General features: G+C 45.8%; 1 protein-coding gene across 7 annotated transcripts in view; it reads left to right on the top strand.

Moving 5' to 3' along the window:
• The window catches only part of arhgap17a (Rho GTPase activating protein 17a), a 191558-nt gene that overhangs the window by 11804 nt on the left and 162426 nt on the right, over positions 1-17328 (top strand). The gene's annotated exons all lie outside the window — the stretch shown is intronic.

The raw sequence follows: 17328 nt of genomic DNA, 5'->3' as shown, positions 1-17328 counted from the left end.
GATCTGTTTATGTGCACCATGCCTCGATCAAAACAACTTTCAGAAGACCTTAGAAGAATTGTACAGATGTATGACTGGACAAGGGTACAAAAGCACTTCTAAAGATCTCAATGTCCATTAGTCCACAGTAAAATAAGTTGTCCTACAAATGGAGGAAATTCAGTACTGTTGCTACTCTCCCTGGGAGTGGGCATCCTGCAAAGATCATGCCTAGAGCACAATGTGCAGTGCTGAAGGAGGTGAAAAAGAACCCAAGGGTAACAACAAAAGAGATGCAGAATTCTCTAGAACTTGCTAAAGTCTCTGTTCATGTGTCCACTATAAGATGAACAAGAATGGTGTTCATGGAAGAAGAAACCAGGAAACCACTGCTTTTCAACAGAACATTGCTGCACGTCTCAAGTTTGCAAAAGATCGCCTGGATGTTTCACACAGACAATATTCTGTGGACAGATGAGACAAAAGTTGAACGTTCTGGCAGAGATGTACACCTTTAACTGTTGTTCATTCTTTGAGGCACTTTTCTGTTTTCATGGATGTTTGCAAAGAAAAAGTATTTCAGGATGTATATTGTATACATTTCTCTGACATTAAATTTGACCTTTGAACCTTTATGCTTGGAGGAAAAAGGGCACTGTTGGTACACTGAAACCTCATCTCAACTGTGAAGCATGGTGGAAGGAGCGTCATGGTTTGAGGCTGCTTTGCTGTCGCAGGGCCTGGACAGCTTGCAATTGTTGGGAAGAATGAAATCAATATTGTTATTAAGGCATCTTACAGGTGAATGTTGGGGTAGTGATCCGTCATATAATATATATATTAATATAAGTTTGATGATGCGACAAGACAGTGATCTGAAACATGAGTAAATCAACAACAGAATTGTTTAATAAGTAAGTTCATGTTTTGGAATGGCCAAGTCCGAGTCCAGACCTTAACCCGATTGAGATTCTGTGCATAAGTTAAGAGGGCTGTTCATGCAAGGTGTTCCAGAAATATTGATGAACTGAAACAATTTTGCATGGAGGAATGGTCTAAAATTCTTCCTCACCTTTGTGCACGTCTGATCAGCTACAGGAAACATTTGGTGGAGGTTATTGCTGCTAAAGGACGTTCAACAGTTATTAAATACAAGGGTTCACATACGTTTTCCAGCCTGGACTATGAATGATTAAACAATGTATTCAATAAAGACATGAAACGTACAATTGTTTATTATTAGTTTAGGCAGATTGTGTTTGTCTGCTATTGTGACTTAGATGAAGATCAGACCACATTTTATGAGTAATTAATGCAATAAACCAGGCGATTGCAAAGGGTTCACAAAATTTTTCTTGCAACTGTACATGCACCGATCCTTAAACATCTTGCATCAATTTTTAAGCCATAAATACCACTGCACCTGCCTTTGCTGGGGTCACAACAAAATTCACAACTCTATTGGGACTACTTTTTATGTTGTATATCAATGATTTATTTGATGGAATAGATGGCTTTATTTCCAAGTTTACAGATGATTAGAAAATTAGTGGAGGGGCAGGTAGAGTTGAAGAAACAGGTAGGCTGCAGAAGGGCTTAGATTAGGAGAATGGGCAAGAAAGTGGCAAAGGAAATACAATGTTGGAAAATGTATGGTTATACACTTTGATAGTAGAAATAAATGTGCAGACTATTTTCTAAACGGGGAGAAAATCAAAAAATCTGAGCTGCAAAGGGACTTGGAAGTCCTTGTGCGGAATACCCTAAAGGTTAATTTGCAGGTAGAGTTGGTGGTGAGGAAAGCAGATGCAATGTTGGCATTCATTTCAAGAGGTCTAGAATACAAGAGCAGGGGTGTGATGCTTTATAAAGAACTGGTGAGGCCTCACCTTGAGTGTTGTGAACAATTTTGGGTTCCCAGTCTAAGAGAGTATGTGTTGACATTGGAGAGAGTCCAATGGAGGTTCACAAGGATGAGAATGAAAGGGTTATCATATGAGGAACGTTGATAACACTGGGTCAGTACTCGCTGGGATTTAGAAGGATGAGGGAGAATCTCATTACAAGCTTTCATATGTTGAAAGACCCAGACAGAGTAGATGTGGAAAGGATGTTTCCAATGGGGGAGTCTAGGACAAAAAGGCACAGCTTCAGGATAGGGGGGGTGTCCATTTAAAACAGAGATGCGGAGAAATTTCTTGCTAGAAGGTGGTCAATTTGTGGAATTTGTTACCATAGGCACCTGTGGAGGCCGCGTGATAGGGTGTACTTAAGGCAGAGCTTGATAGGTTCTTGATTGGACACTGTATCAAAGGTTACGAGGAGAAAGCTGGGGAGTGGGGCTGAAGAGGGGGAAAAAGATCAGCCATGATTGAATGGTGAGGCAGACTTGATGGGCCAACTAGCCTATTTACTCTTAAAAAATATTGTCTTTGGCAAAGATTGATATATAGAATTCATTTAGTGCCTCCAGTCTGTTCCCCTTCCTCCAGGAGTAAATTTCCGTTTTGGCATCTGATCAGCACCATGTCTCCTGTTGTCATGCGTACAGGTTATTTTTGGATTTCCTGTGTGGTGCCACAGTCATTTTGTATGTATATTTTACCTAACTTGTTTCTCTTTTTTATTTCCTCTCTGAACATTGTGATCAGCCTCACTTTCATTTTGTTCCCAACTTTACATTTCTGTTATTTGCTCTTTGTTTCTTCCCCATTTTACCCCTTGTTTTTCGGTTATTGGGGAACTTGGCTTTAATTTTCCTTTTATTCTTCCATATTGAAATATGTGTAGTCTGCTGGAGAGGTTCAATTCAAATTTTGCCAACTGAGCTTTGATTCAAGTTGACCTAAGCTAAATCTGTTCTCATCCTATTTGTATTTGCCTTTTCCAATTGACAGTATTTAATAGTTATTCAAACCTTATTATGATCACTGTTTCTTCAGTGTTCTCACGTGGATTCTGAATCTGTTGACCCTGAATTGTGTCACTTTTGTAAGTCCAGCAAAGTACAGATCTGAAACTTCTCTTAAATGCACATTAGATGCTTATTATGCATATGTTATTCTATCACAGTCAATATTTAAATAGTTTCTTCACGTTGTCACTGTTGTTATGCACAGTCAAAGTCCCTGTGGAGTTCTGGCAAAGAGCAGCCAGCAAGTTTAGGACTTTATGGAATTGCATGCAAGATGAGGAATAATTTATAGAAAAATAACCAATTTTAATTTGAGAAGAGATGTTTTTGTCCATTCTTTTAACTGTGAGTACTATTACTATGTTTTAAAGCCCTAAGCAATACAACTATTTCTGTATTCCAGATTTCTCCATATTGGATTCATGGGTTGCTGTATTTTATTACTGATTAAAACAGTATATGCTGTGGTGATTATGATATGAAACAGAAGTGTGTATATGAATTTCTACTAAGGAAAGCAGAAGACTTTGTGGTTTGCTGCTCAATTGATCAAGTGGTGGTACTCCCTTCTGATTTGTCACCCAATGGGGTGATTACAATTGATTGCACTGTGGCGACTCATTTCCTAGCGTATCCGAACCGACTCTCAATTAGATAGCCTACGGGGGTTTGCGAGCACAGAGCTTTGGAGCCTCTTCGCCATGGGGGGCCGGTTGACAGAGGCTTAAAAGTGAGGCTGAAGTTTTCGAATAAAGTTTTTCCTTCGACTGCAGTTACCGACTCCGTGTCGTAATTTTAGCGCTGCATGTAGCACACCGCTACAATTGGTGACCCCGACGGTCCAAACGATTTTTGGACCAGAAATGACCGACGCCGCCTCTGTTCATGCGGTTTCGTTGAAACTGCCGGGTTTCTGGACACAGCGCCCGGACCTATGGTTCCAGCAAGCCGAAGCCCAATTCCACGTTCGCCGGATCACCTCAGAAGACTCCCGCTACTACTACGTGGTGGGCTCCCTCGACCAGGACACAGCGGCCCAGGTCACGGAGTTCGTACAGTCGCCCCCGGTAGACGGCAAATACACGGAATTCAAAGCCCTGCTCCTCAGGACTTTCGGACTCTCACGGTGCGAGCGGGCTGCCCGTTTACTGCACCTGGATGGCTTGGGCGACAGACCTCCATCGGCTTTAATGAATGAGATGTTGTCTCTGGCCGACGGACACACATGCCTCATGTTTGAGCAGGCATTCCTGGAGCAGCTGCCCGAGGACATACGCCTGCTGCTGTCCGACGCGGATTTCAGTGACCCCCGGAAGGTGGCAGCCCGGGCGGACTTGCTGTGGAACGCCAAACAGGTGAGCGGGGCGCCCATCGCACAGATCTCCCAGCCACGCTCCCAGCAGCAAACCAGTCCTGGCCCGGCCGCAGAGCCCGCCAACCCCCGGCCCAATGAACACTGGTGCTTCTACCACCAGCGGTGGGGCGCAGAAGCCCGCCGTTGTCCCCCGCCCTGCAAGTTCCCGGGAAACGCCAGGGCCAGCCGCCGCTGATGGCTACGGCGGCTGGCCATCGGGATAGCCTCCTGTATGTGTGGGATAGAAGGTCGGGACGCCGGTTTTTGGTCGATACTGGGGCTGAGATCAGCGTTTTACCTCCGACGAGTTACGACACCCGCAGCAGGGCACCGGGTCCCCCCCTGAGGGCCGTAAATGGCAGCACAGTAAGGACCTATGGCACCTGTCAGGTGCAGCTACTGTTCGGCCCCAGCCAGTTCACGTGGGACTTCACACTGGCCGCCGTAGCCCAACCGCTTCTGGGTGCGGATTTTTTGCGAGCTCACAGCCTGCTGGTTGACCTGCCCAGGAAGAGACTGGTACACGCCGAGACCTTTCAGACGTTCTCCCTGGGCGCGGCCCAGTTGCCAGCCCCTCACCTCGGCTCCATCACGCTGTCCGACAACGACTTCACCAGGGTCCTGGCGGAGTTCCCATCGGTTCTGGCACCGCAGTTCACAGCAGCCATGCCCAGGCACGGCGTACAGCACCACATCCCGACACAGGGACCACCCCTCCATGCCCGTGCTCGGCGGCTTCCCCCGGACAAGCTCCGACTGGCGAAGGAGGAGTTCCAGAGAATGGAGGAATTGGGGATCATCCGGCGGTCCGACAGCCCCTGGGCTTCCCCCCTGCACATGGTGCCCAAAGCGACGGGGGGCTGGAGACCGTGCGGCGACTACCGCAGGCTGAACGAGGCTACCACACCGGACCGCTACCCTGTGCCGCACATTCAAGACTTTGCGGCAAACCTGCACGGCGCCCGGATCTTCTCCAAGGTCGACCTTGTCCGAGGGTACCATCAAATCCCGATGCATCCTGACGACGTCCCCAAAACGGCTCTCATCACCCCGTTTGGCCTTTTCGAGTTCCTCCGCATGCCGTTCGGCCTGAAGAATGCCGCACAGACGTTCCAGCGGTTAATGGACGCGGTGGGACGGGACCTGGACTTCGCGTTCATCTATTTGGATGACATCCTCATAGCCAGCGGCAGTCGTCAGGAGCATCTGTCTCACCTCCGTCAACTCTGCGCCCGACTGAGTGAGTACGGTCTTACAATCAACCCTGCCAAATGCCAGTTCGGACTTGATACCATTGACTTCCTGGGCCACAGGATTACTAAAGACGGGGCAACCCCTCTGCCCGCTAAGGTAGATGCGGTCCGCCACTTCCCCCGACCCACCACGATCAAAGGCCTTCAGGAATTCGTAGGTATGGTCAATTTCTACCGCCGCTTCCTCCCTTCAGCTGCCCGGATCATGCGCCCCCTGTTCGCCCTGATGTCGGGTCCGAGCAAGGACCTTACCTGGGACGAGGAGTCCGCCGCCGCTTTCGTTCAAACGAAGGAAGCTTTGGCTGACGCCGCAATGCTAGTACATCCCAGAATGGACACCCCTACCGCCCTCACAGTGGACGCATCAAACACGGCAGTCGGTGGGGTGCTGGAGCAGCTCATCGCAGGTCGCTGGCAACCCCTGGCGTTTTTCAGCAAACACCTGCGGCCACCCGAGCTCAAGTACAGTGCTTTTGACCGGGAACTGTTGGCGCTCTACCTGGCAATCCGGCATTTCAGGTACTTCCTAGAAGGTCGGCCCTTCACCGCGTTCACGGACCACAAACCGCTTACCTTTGCGTTTACGAAAGCATCCGACCCCTGGTCATCCCGCCAGCAACGCCACCTGTCCTACATCTCTGAATGCACAACGGATGTCCGGCACGTCTCGGGTAAGGACAATGTCGTGGCGGATGCGCTCTCTCGCCCTACCGTTCATGCCCTTTCCCAAGGGGTAGACTTTGAGGCACTGGCAGAGGCACAGCAGGTAGATGAGGAGATTCCGAGTTACAGGACTGCAGTCTCCGGTTTGCAGCTCCAGGACCTCCCCGTGGGCCCAGGCGAGAGGACCCTACTCTGTGACGTCGCCACCGGCCAGCCCCGTCCGGTCGTCCCCACAGCCTGGCGGCGACGTGTTTTCGACTCCATTCATAACTTGGCGCATCCCTCCATCCGGACAACTGTCCGGATGGTTTCCAGCAGGTTCGTTTGGCACGGACTCCGCAAACAGGTCAGTGAATGGGCCAGAACGTGCATGCACTGCCAGATGGCCAAGGTGCAGCGGCACACCAAAGCCCCACCGCAGCAGTTCCATCCCGCCCACCGGCGTTTCGACCACATTCATGTGGATATCGTGGGCCCCCTGCCAGTGTCGCGCGGAGCGCGTTACCTCCTGACTATCGTGGACCGGTTCACAAGATGGCCAGAGGCGGTCCCGCTCACCGACACCACCTCCGAATCTTGCGCCCGGGCCCTGATCACCACCTGGATATCCCGCTTTGGTGTACCAGCCCACATTACCTCCGACAGAGGCGCCCAGTTCACCTCCAGCCTGTGGTCAGCTATGGCCAGCCTTTTGGGGACTCAGCTGCACCACACCACTGCCTACCACCCACAGTCGAACGGGCTAGTGGAGCGTTTCCACCGTCACCTGAAGTCGGCCCTCATGGCCCGCCTGCGAGGAGCCAACTGGGCGGACGAGCTTCCCTGGGTCCTACTCGGCATCCGCACAGCACCCAAGGACGACCTGCACGCCTCGTCGGCCGAGTTGGTATACGGCGCGCCCCTGGTCGTCCCGGGGGAGTTCCTACCAGCCCCGAGGGGGCAAGAGGAAGAACCCGCTGCAGTCCTGGGCAGACTTCGCGAGAAGCTCGGTAACCTGGCCCCCATACCCACTTCACAGCATGGGCGGCACCCGACCTGCGTACCCAAAGACCTACAGAACTGTAAGTTTGTGTTTGTACGAAGGGGTGGGCATCGGCCACCGCTGCAGCGGCCATACGAGGGGCCGTTTACGGTGCTCCGGAACAACGGGTCCACGTTCGTGCTGGACGTTGGGGGGAAGGAGGAGGTTTTCACGGTGGACCGCCTCAAGCCGGCCCATGTGGACCTGGCGCAACCGGCCGAGTTTCCGGCGCAGAGGCGCAGAGGCCGACCTCCCAAGCAGGTTCTGGCCCAGACTGTGGACATTGGGGGGTGTATCGCCGGTTCTGGGGGGGGGGGTTATGTGGCGACTCATTTCCTAGCGTATCCGAACCGACTCTCAATTAAATAGCCTACGGGGGTTTGCGAGCACAGAGCTTTGGAGCCTCTTCGCCATGGGGGGCCGGTTGACAGAGGCTTAAAAGTGAGGCTGAAGTTTTCGAATAAAGTTTTTCCTTCGACTGCAGTTACCGACTCCGTGTCGTAATTTTAGCGCTGCGTGTAGCACACCGCTACAGCACCACATTAAGTTAATTTACAGTAGCAATGTAACCCATCAACATGGTTGGGAGAAAGCAACATGTTCACAAGCAGAACTTGCAGATTGTGTGGAGTTAGTGCATTCTGTCTGTGAGCCTGTGCTGTGATTTCCTCTCCTGTTCCAAAAATGAGCTGATAGATTAATTAGTTTGCTTATTATCATCTCCTGATCACGGTGCATCCAAAAAACATATATATAGTAAACAGCTCACTGTCCTAGTGACGAGACCCCAGTGGTGACAGGCTATTCATTCGCCTCTCAGCCAGAAGCTATTCTCAGGAAGAAGCTATTCCCCAGATTGGCAATTCCAGATTGTTGCTCCTGTATTTCCTGACTGTAGTGAGTCAAAGAAATTGTGTGATGGGTGATAGGGGTCCTCATCCCGCAATGCCTCGGGCTATTAGTATACAACGATCCCAGTAACTAGCAAATGTGGGAAGAGAGACCTTGGTGATGCTCTTGGTGGATTTACTATCCTTTGTAGATTCCTGCAGTCCGGTGCCTTGTGGATTCTGTTCCACATAATTGTGCTCCTGTAGAAAGTTATTAGAATGGGAACCGGAAGCCTTGCACTCCTCAGTCTCCTCAGAAAGTGTAGATACTGCCTTCATGATGATTGAGGAGGTGTTTGTCCAGGTTAGGTCATCCGTTATATGCTTTGTGTTCTTCATTCTCTTTATGGCAGTGCCATTGGTAATCAATTGAGAGTGGGCAACCTGTCCAGAATCATCCTAAAATCAACAATCATCTCTTGTTTTTTCTACGTTGATTTTTTAGACCCAACAAGGACAGTTTACATACCAGCCTCTGGGCTGATAGTGTTAAACACTGAGCTGAAGTTGAACTGGCATATGAGGCATCGTTTTCAAGGTGGGAAGGACGGAGCGAAAGGCCGAGGCTATGGCATCCTCAGTGTACCGGTTTGAGCAGTAGGCAAACAGGACAGAGTCCAAATGCAGCTGGAATGTGGGATTTAATGCAATCCCACTGCTGCTGTTGTAAATTTCCTCTTGTGTAGTTAAGGAGCATAGCATAAAGATGAAACAAGTGGATGGTTTGTGGGAGAGAATATATTGCAGGGTTACAGGGAAATAAAAGGATGAAAGGGATAGAAAAGGGTTGCTTTACTGTGCAACAGTAAGTTACTTTGACCAATGGCTGTTATCTTTGTGTTGTTATATCCAAATGTATCCAGCAGTTTAAAGATTTATTTTGAATCTGTGATCAGGTAAGAATTCAAAAGATCACGAAGTATAATCACAGCAGGCCATTCAGCCTGTCACATCCAGGCCAGCCCATAAACCTGATCCATAGCTCTGAGGCTATTCCTACTTGGTATTTGCCTGTATTGTTACTCTGTTAGGCTGAAAGTTAAAGACTCATCACTCTTTGGGTGGAACACAACTTCCTTAATTCACTAGTAATGGTTCTACCATTTGGCTTCATTTTATGTCACCTTGTCATTGACTTTCCCTGAAAAGGAACTGGGTCCTATTTCTCAATTCTGTTTAGACTTTTCATACAATTTCCCTTGTCTCTTCTTCCATAGAAGACATTCCCAGCCTATGAAGACTCTGCCCGTGTGTTACAAATCTCTACTGCATGCTCTTTTGGACAATCATGCCCTTCCTGTAACACAATAACTGAAGTTGTATTCAGGATTCTGTCTGTGACTTAACTGTTTTTTAAATTCATTTTTTTGCCTGACCCCCTGCTGTTTTATTATGTGCCTTTCCCATAGAAGGCAAGTATTAATTGTGCTTTCCGACAACTTATGTCTGTCTGCCCTGCCATTTTGAGGGGATCTCTGAGTCTACTGCTCTCACTGTACAGATGTACAAAGCGAAGCAGTGAGTTAAACACCTGCTCAAAAATCACATGAAACAGAGGTTTATTCTCAGGTTATTAGTGAAATCTACTTGTGAAAAGATATTGATGTTTCAAGGGTAAAAAAGAATGCTTCAAGTTGAAGTCCAAATTAACCCACACAGGAAATGATACAAAAAAATTGTGCAAAGGAAGCAATGTTCCTATGAACCAAACTCGCCTCGAGTGGTCAAAACACTCCTTGCTTGGCATCCATACGATGACAAATTTCAACATTAGCGAAAGTCAAATGATCATTTCATTAAGTCTTTTGTGAAAGGAGGAGAGTCTCAGAGACTGGTCTTGAAACAGTCCTACTTTACAGTCTTTAACCATTCTCAGTTTGATGTTCCTAGTGGGGATCAGCAGGAAATGCTTGGCTAGTTCACCAAGAGGAGAAGCTGAGCTGACTAGCTTGGAGCCCTCTTGTGGTATAATCAGCCCAGATGAGATCAGCAGGAACATAGTTCCATTGGCTCTTCTAGATTATATCTAGTGGAATTGTATAGGTTTTTGGAATTTTCAGGCCTTTAAGATCCTGAAGGGAAGAACACCACTGCTCATGTTTCTCATTAGGGAGTGGGACATCCCATTCACGTGTCCGAGGTCAACTCTCTAAATATGGAGTGGCAAATCCAAGAGGGTCAAATAGGCCGTTGATAGCCGGTATCATGTCACGACATGTAAAGGGTCTTTCAGTACCAGCAATCCGGTAAGTAAGGTTAGTGATAATGAGGTCTCATCCAAGGCCCAGACTGAGCTACATAGGAGGGAGGTCCTGTCCAAGATCAAGATTTTGTAGACCTTTGGCCAGATCTTTAGATGGGAAGTGTTTGCATGACCTCAGCACTGTTGGATGAAATCTGAGATTAGACTACACCAACATGTTTTGCACTGCTTGCAGTGTGCTGTACCTGTTTCTTCTGCGCTAGAAAACGATTTAAGACCATCATTAATATAGAAATGCCTTTCTCTGTACCTCTGTGCTTCAGTACGAAATTCCTCCTCTCCCTCAGTAGCTGTCCTCAGATTGCCACTGGTGTGAGGGACAGTTACCAAATATATGAATTCTCATGCAGTATTCCATAATCTTGCTGTCCAGATGGAGGTCATGAATCCACAAGAATCTGAGGTAGTCTTGATGATCTGCTTGCACTTGGAAGCTGTGAAACAATTGTTTGATGTCTGCCATCACTGTGATGGATTCAGTTCTAAAGTATGTGAAGATCCCAAGCAGACTGTTATTGAGGTCTGGGTCCCACATGAGCAAGTTGTTCAGTGATATACATTTGAACTTCACACTTAAATCAAAGACAATTTGTCTTTATGAAGGTTTCTGAGAGTAGTAAACACAAAAGTTGTGCAAATACCGGTTTTCTTTATTGAGATCTGTGGAATCCCTAACTCAGTATGATTGAATTTGTCTTGTTTATTATTTATTGTAATGCCTGCACTGTTCTATGTGCTTTTGCAGTCCTGGGTAGGTCTGTAGTCTAGTTAGTTTTTGTGTTGGTTTACCTAGTTCAGTATAGTTTTTGTATTGTTCATGTAGCACCATGGTCGTGAAAAACATTGAAAAACATGGCCTGCTCTCTGTTATCTGGTAGCAGTTGCTGTGGTGAGCGAAAAGAAAGAGGAGCTACCCAGCTGTTGAACTTGTCTTTACTGAACTCTTGGTTCATGATTTGAAGGAAGGCCTCATCTTCAATGTCAGTATCAGTTTATAATCATCTCCCAAGTGACAGAACAACAGCTTGCCTTAACCTGGTTGAGCAGAGGCAATCCTCTCTTTAATACAGATTCTACTCTTGCAGTGTCTGAAATGGCTTGCGTTCCCATTCTCCAGTGACCTAACAGGTCCAGTCGTTGGGCATAAGGTCCACTGTGCCAATGTTCACATTATGTGCATGGATTGTGTCTCTGCCAAGTGACAGGAGAATCTCAGCTGAAGAGTTATGTGGGAGAATCATGCCCTTAAGATGTGAATGACTGCATGCAGCTTTGAAAGTTGGGATTTCATTCTGTTATTTGGTAATATAGTCACCCTCAATGAGGATTTATGCAGACCTTCCCCTTATTGACAACTCTACCAGTTCTTATGGCAACTTCTGATATTCCAGAACATGCCTTTAGAGTGTATGGGAAAATAGAACTTTGAATATTAAATGTGTCAAAGAATGTTGATTTTGCCAATGACACATTGCCCTGATATCTAATTATCATACCTGCCTTTTTTTTTGCTCAGGATGTCCTTTTGGGTAGATGTTGACTAGACATATTTTAAAGCAGGATTTGCCTCGGAAGCCTTTCCTGCATATCTGTGTGCATGGGAAAGTAGCTACGTCTGATGGATGCTCAGGTGGCTCTCCGCCATGCTTTGTTGTGGGTGTGTTGGAACCAGTACTAGCCCAAGGTGCTGGCCCTGAATAAAGAGCTGATATGTGCTGGTCACTGTTGCACTCAGTGCAATGTATGATAGCTTGATTGTTCGGTGCTTTGCTGAAGCACAACATTTGAAACAAATTGAGTGCTTTTTTTTTAGAAAGCATCTTTGGTCTGCAAACATTTTTTCTTTGAATCATCTGCATTTCTGACAGGCTGCATCACTGTCTGCTATGGAGGGGCTACTGCACAGGACTGAAAGAAGCTGCAGAAGCTTGTAAATCTAATCAGCTCCATCTTGGGCACTAGCCTACAAAGCACCCAGGACATCTTTAGGGAGTGGTGACTCAGTAATGCAGCATCCATTATTAAGGACCTCAAGCACCCAGGGCACGCTTTTTTCTCACTGTTACCACCATTTAGGAGATACAGAAGCCTGAAGGCACACACTTAGCGATTCAGAAACAGCTTCTTCCCCTCTGCCATCGGATTCTTAAATGGACATTGAAGCTTTGGACACTACCTCACTTTTGTAATATACAGTATTTCTGTTATTGCACATTCTTTTAAATCTGTTCAATATATGTAATTGATTTACTTGTTTATTTTTTTCTCTCTCTGCTAGATATTGCATTGAACTGCTGCTGCTAAGTTAACAAATTTCACGTCACATGCTGGTGACAAACCTGATTCTGGTTTCCTGAAGGCAGGGTTTCCCAAGCTGAGGTCCATGGACCCCTTCCTTAATGGCATTGTTACATGGCATAAAAAAGGTTGGGAATCCCTGCCTTAAGGGGTGAGGTTACTTATTGGTAGGGATTGTTATCAGGGTTCACAGTAGTTTGTTTATCAGGGTTCACAGTAGAGTTTGTGACCATGATAGGGTTTTGGTTTTCTATAATTTTGCTGGAGATTTCTCTTTGAATGAGGTGTTGCTGGAAGTTGAGAGCATAAAACTTGGGTAATTTTGCATTTCTGCGTGGTGGTAGATCAATTCCACAAAGAATGAAAATAGTGGATAATGAGCATGATGTTTTGTTTTATACTGGAGACCGTTGGTTATCCACTGTTTCTGCATGTTGCTTGGTAGTTTACTCCTCTCACTGTAACCAAGAAACTCAGTCCTGGTAGGTAACCCTCATTTTTTTGTGGCTTGCAGCAGGTCTACAAGCTCCAGTAACTTCTGCGGCTCTTTGTGTGAGAGTTTTGGAAACTGAGTGCTGAAGAGAGATTCTTTGATTGCCTCTGTAGAGCAATTGGCTATCCTTTGCCACAGCATTTGCAAACACTTAGCTAGATAATAATGTGCGCTGCTCTAATGCTGCTTGCATGTTGCAGTGACTCCCCACCAAGCCATTTACAGAGAAGCTCTAGCTCTTTGCTAGGTTTGAGACTTGGTCCTTCCACAGCAGCGTGAAAGTTTGACTTCCAGGATAGTTAACTGGCAGACCAGTTGTTGAACACTTTTAGTCCTACCATGACTAGGTCTCAACAAGCCAGATACTAAGCCAGCTGTGAGCGTTGTGAAGTCTAGTTTGGCAATATGTGTCCAGGGATAGATGGAAACTGTCTGCCCATGTCTTCGCAAATATTGGGTTTGTACAGGTAGCAACTCTTGTCTGAAGTGTTTGCTGTGATGAAACTGGAGAAGGGGGTGTTGTGGTTCTTTGCTGCTGTACATCTTGACTTGTTAATACATGGACTATGTGAAAGGCATGTTGGCTGTGGGGTGTGGTCAGCTTCTGCTTGGCACATTGTCTTTTTAATAGCTAAAATACGTTTGGACATATATTTAGTAAACTGCATCGGCTGTTGTGACACCAGAGCTTGACATATTCTGATTGTAGACTCACTGTCGAAATCAGCTGCTGCTTCGATAGATCTTTGCCTCTGCCTAGACAGCCTCAGCTTCACACTCTTCCTTGAGCACACTTAATCTAGTCTCTACCTGTGTACTCTCCATGTCTATGTGAGCTTTCTCCATTTGCATCTCAACTTGGCACTTAGTACAAGGTGACGCTTTGGCTCTGGTGCAGACTCCTGCTGCAGCTATGTATAATCATATAACAATTACAGCACAGAAACAGGCCATTTTGGCCCTTCTGGTCTGTGCTGAATGCTTACTCTCACCTAATCCCACTGACCCGTACTCAGCCCATAACCCTCCATTCCTTTCCTGTCCATATACCTATCCAATTTTGCTTTAAATGACAATACCGAACCTGCCTCTATCACTTCTACTGGAAGCTCATTCCACACAGCTGCCAGTCTCTGAGTAAAGAAATTCCCTCTCATTTTACCCTTAAAATTTTGCCCCCTAAGTCTCAACTCATGTCCTCTTGTTTGAATCTCCCCTACTCTCAATGGAAAAACCTATCCACATCAACTCTATCTATCTCCCTCATAATTTTAAATACCTCTATCAAGTCCCCCCTCAACCTTCTACGCTCCAAAGAATAAAGACCTAACTTGTTCAATCTTTCCCTGTAACTTAGGTGCTGAAACCCAGGTAACATTCTAGTAAATCTTCTCTGTACTCTCTCTATTTTGTTGACATCTTTCCTATAATTCGGTGACCGGAACTGTACACAATACTCCACATTTGGCCTTACCAATGCCTTGTATAATTTTAACATTACATCCCAACTCCTATACTCAATGCTCTGATTTATAAAGGCCAACATACCAAAAGCTGTCTTCACCACATGAGACTCCACCTTCAGGGAACTATGCACCATTATTCCTAGATCACTCTGTTCTACTGCATTCTTCAATGCCCTACCATTTACCATGTATGTCCTATTTGGATTATTCCTACCAAAATATAGCACTTCACACTTATCAGCGTTAAACTCCATCTGCCATTGTTCAGCCCACTCTTCTAACTGGCCTAAATCTCTCTGCAAACCTTGAAATCCTACTTTATTATCCACAACGCCACCTATCTTAATATCATCTGCATACTTACTAATCCAATTTACCACCCCATCATCCAGATCATTAATGTAAATGACAAACAACATTGGACCCAGTACAGATCCCTGAGGCACACCACTAGTCACTGGCCTCCAACCTGACAAACAGTTATCCACCACTACTCTTTGGCATCTCCCATCCAGCCACTGTTGAATGCATTTTACCTCTTCAATATTAATACCTAACGATTGCACCTTTCTAACTAACCTACCATGTGGAACCTTGTCAAAGGCCTTACTGAAGTCCATATAGACAACATCCACTGCTTTACCCTCGTCAACTTTCCTCGTAACCTCTTCAAAAAATTCAATAAGATTTGTCAAGCATGACCTTCCACGCACAAATCCATGTTGACTGTTACTAATCAGACCCTGTCTATCCAGATAATTATATATACCATCTCTTAAGAATACTTTCCATTAATTTACCTCCCACTGACGTCAAACTGACAGGCCTATAATTGCTAGGTTTACTCTTAGAACCCTTTTTAAACAATGGAACCCATGAGCAATACACCAATCCTCCAGCACCATCCCCGTTTCTAATGACATTTGAAATATTTCTGTCAGAGCCCCTGCTATTTCTACACTAACGTCCCTCAAGGTCCTAGGGAATATTCTGTCAGGACCCGGAGACTTATCCACTTTTATATTCCTTAAAAGCGCCAGTACTTCCCCCTCTTTAATTGTCTTAGTTTCCATAACTTCCCTACTTGTTTTCCTTACCTTACACAATTCAATATCCTTCTCCTTAGTGAATACCGAAGAAAATAAATTGTTCAAAATCTCCCCCATCTCCCTCGGCTCCACTCATAGCTGTCCACTCTGATTCTCTAAGGGATCAATTTTATCCCTCACTATCCTTTTGCTATTAATATATCTGTAGAAACCCTTCGGATTTATTTTATTTGCCAAAGCAACCTCGTATTCTTTTAGCTTTTCTAATTTCTTTCTTAAGATTCTTCTTACATTCTTTATATTCCTCGAGCACCCCATTTACTCCATGCTGCGTATATTTATTGTAGATATTTCTCTTTTTCCTAACCAAGTTTCCAATATCCCTTGAAAATCATGGCTCTCTCAAACTATTAACTTTTCCTTTCAACCTAACAGGAACATAAAGATCCTGTACCCTCAAAATTTCACCTTTAAATGATTGCCATTTCTCTATTACATCCTTCCCATAAAACAAATTGTCCCAATCCACTCCTTCTAAATCCTTTTGCATTGCCTCAAAGTTAGCCTTTTTCCAGTCAAAAATCTCAACCCTGGGTTGAGTCCTATCCTTCTCCATAATTATATTGAAACTAATGGCATTGTGATCACTGGACCCGAAGTGCTCCCCCACACATACCTCTGTCACCTGACCTATTTCATTCCCTAACAGAAAATCCAACACTGCCCCTTCTCTAGTTGGTGCCTCTATGTATTGCTGCAAAAAGCTATCCTGCACACATTTTACAAACTTCAAACCATCCAGCCCTTTTACAGAATGGGCTTCCCAGTCTATGTGTGGAAAATTAAAATCTCCCACAATCACAACCCTGTGCTTACTACAATTATCTGCTATCTCCTTGCAAATTTGCTCCTCCAATTCTCGCTCCCCAGTAGGTGGTATATAATACAGCCCTATAAGTGTTACTGCACCTTTCCTTTCCTCAGTTCCACCCAAATAGACTCCCTAGATGAGCCCTCTAATCTATCCTGCCAGAGCACCACTGTAATATTTTCTCGGACAAGCAATGCAACGCCTACTTCTCTTGTCCCTCCGATTCTATCACACCTGAAGCAACGAAATCCAGGAATATTTAGTTGCCAATCACACCCCTCCTGCAACCATGTTTCACTAATAGCTACAACATCATATTTCCAGGTATTAATCCATGCTCTAAGCTCATTCACCTTTCTTACAATGCTCCTAGAATTAAAATAAATGCTTTTAAGAAATTCTCCACCTCTTCCTCTCTGTTTATCTCTAACAGTACAAAGAACTTTATTGTCTTCTTTTTCTTCCTTCTCCCGTACATCTGTTCCTACACTTTGGTTCCCCTCCCCCCTCATAACTAGTTTAAATCCACTGGAGCCTCTCTAGCAAACCTATCTGCAAGATTAATTGTCCCCCTCCAGTTCAGATGTAAGCTGTCCCGCTGGAACAGGTCCCACCTTCCCTGGAAAACTGCCCAATTATCTATAAATCTGAAGCCGTACCTCCTGCACCATGTCTTCAGCCACGCGTTGATCTGCACTATCTTCCAATTTTTAAACCTACCTGCACGTGGCACTGTTAGCAATCCTGAGATTCCTATCCTGGAGATCCTGTCCTTTAACTCGGCACCTAGCTCCCTAAACTCACCTTTCAGGAC

The sequence above is a fragment of the Hypanus sabinus genome, chromosome 9 (genome assembly GCF_030144855.1).
Source record: "Hypanus sabinus isolate sHypSab1 chromosome 9, sHypSab1.hap1, whole genome shotgun sequence".
Taxonomy (NCBI): domain Eukaryota; kingdom Metazoa; phylum Chordata; class Chondrichthyes; order Myliobatiformes; family Dasyatidae; genus Hypanus; species Hypanus sabinus.
Note: the sequence above shows the minus strand (reverse complement) of the source record. Positions and strands in the feature narration are given on the sequence as shown.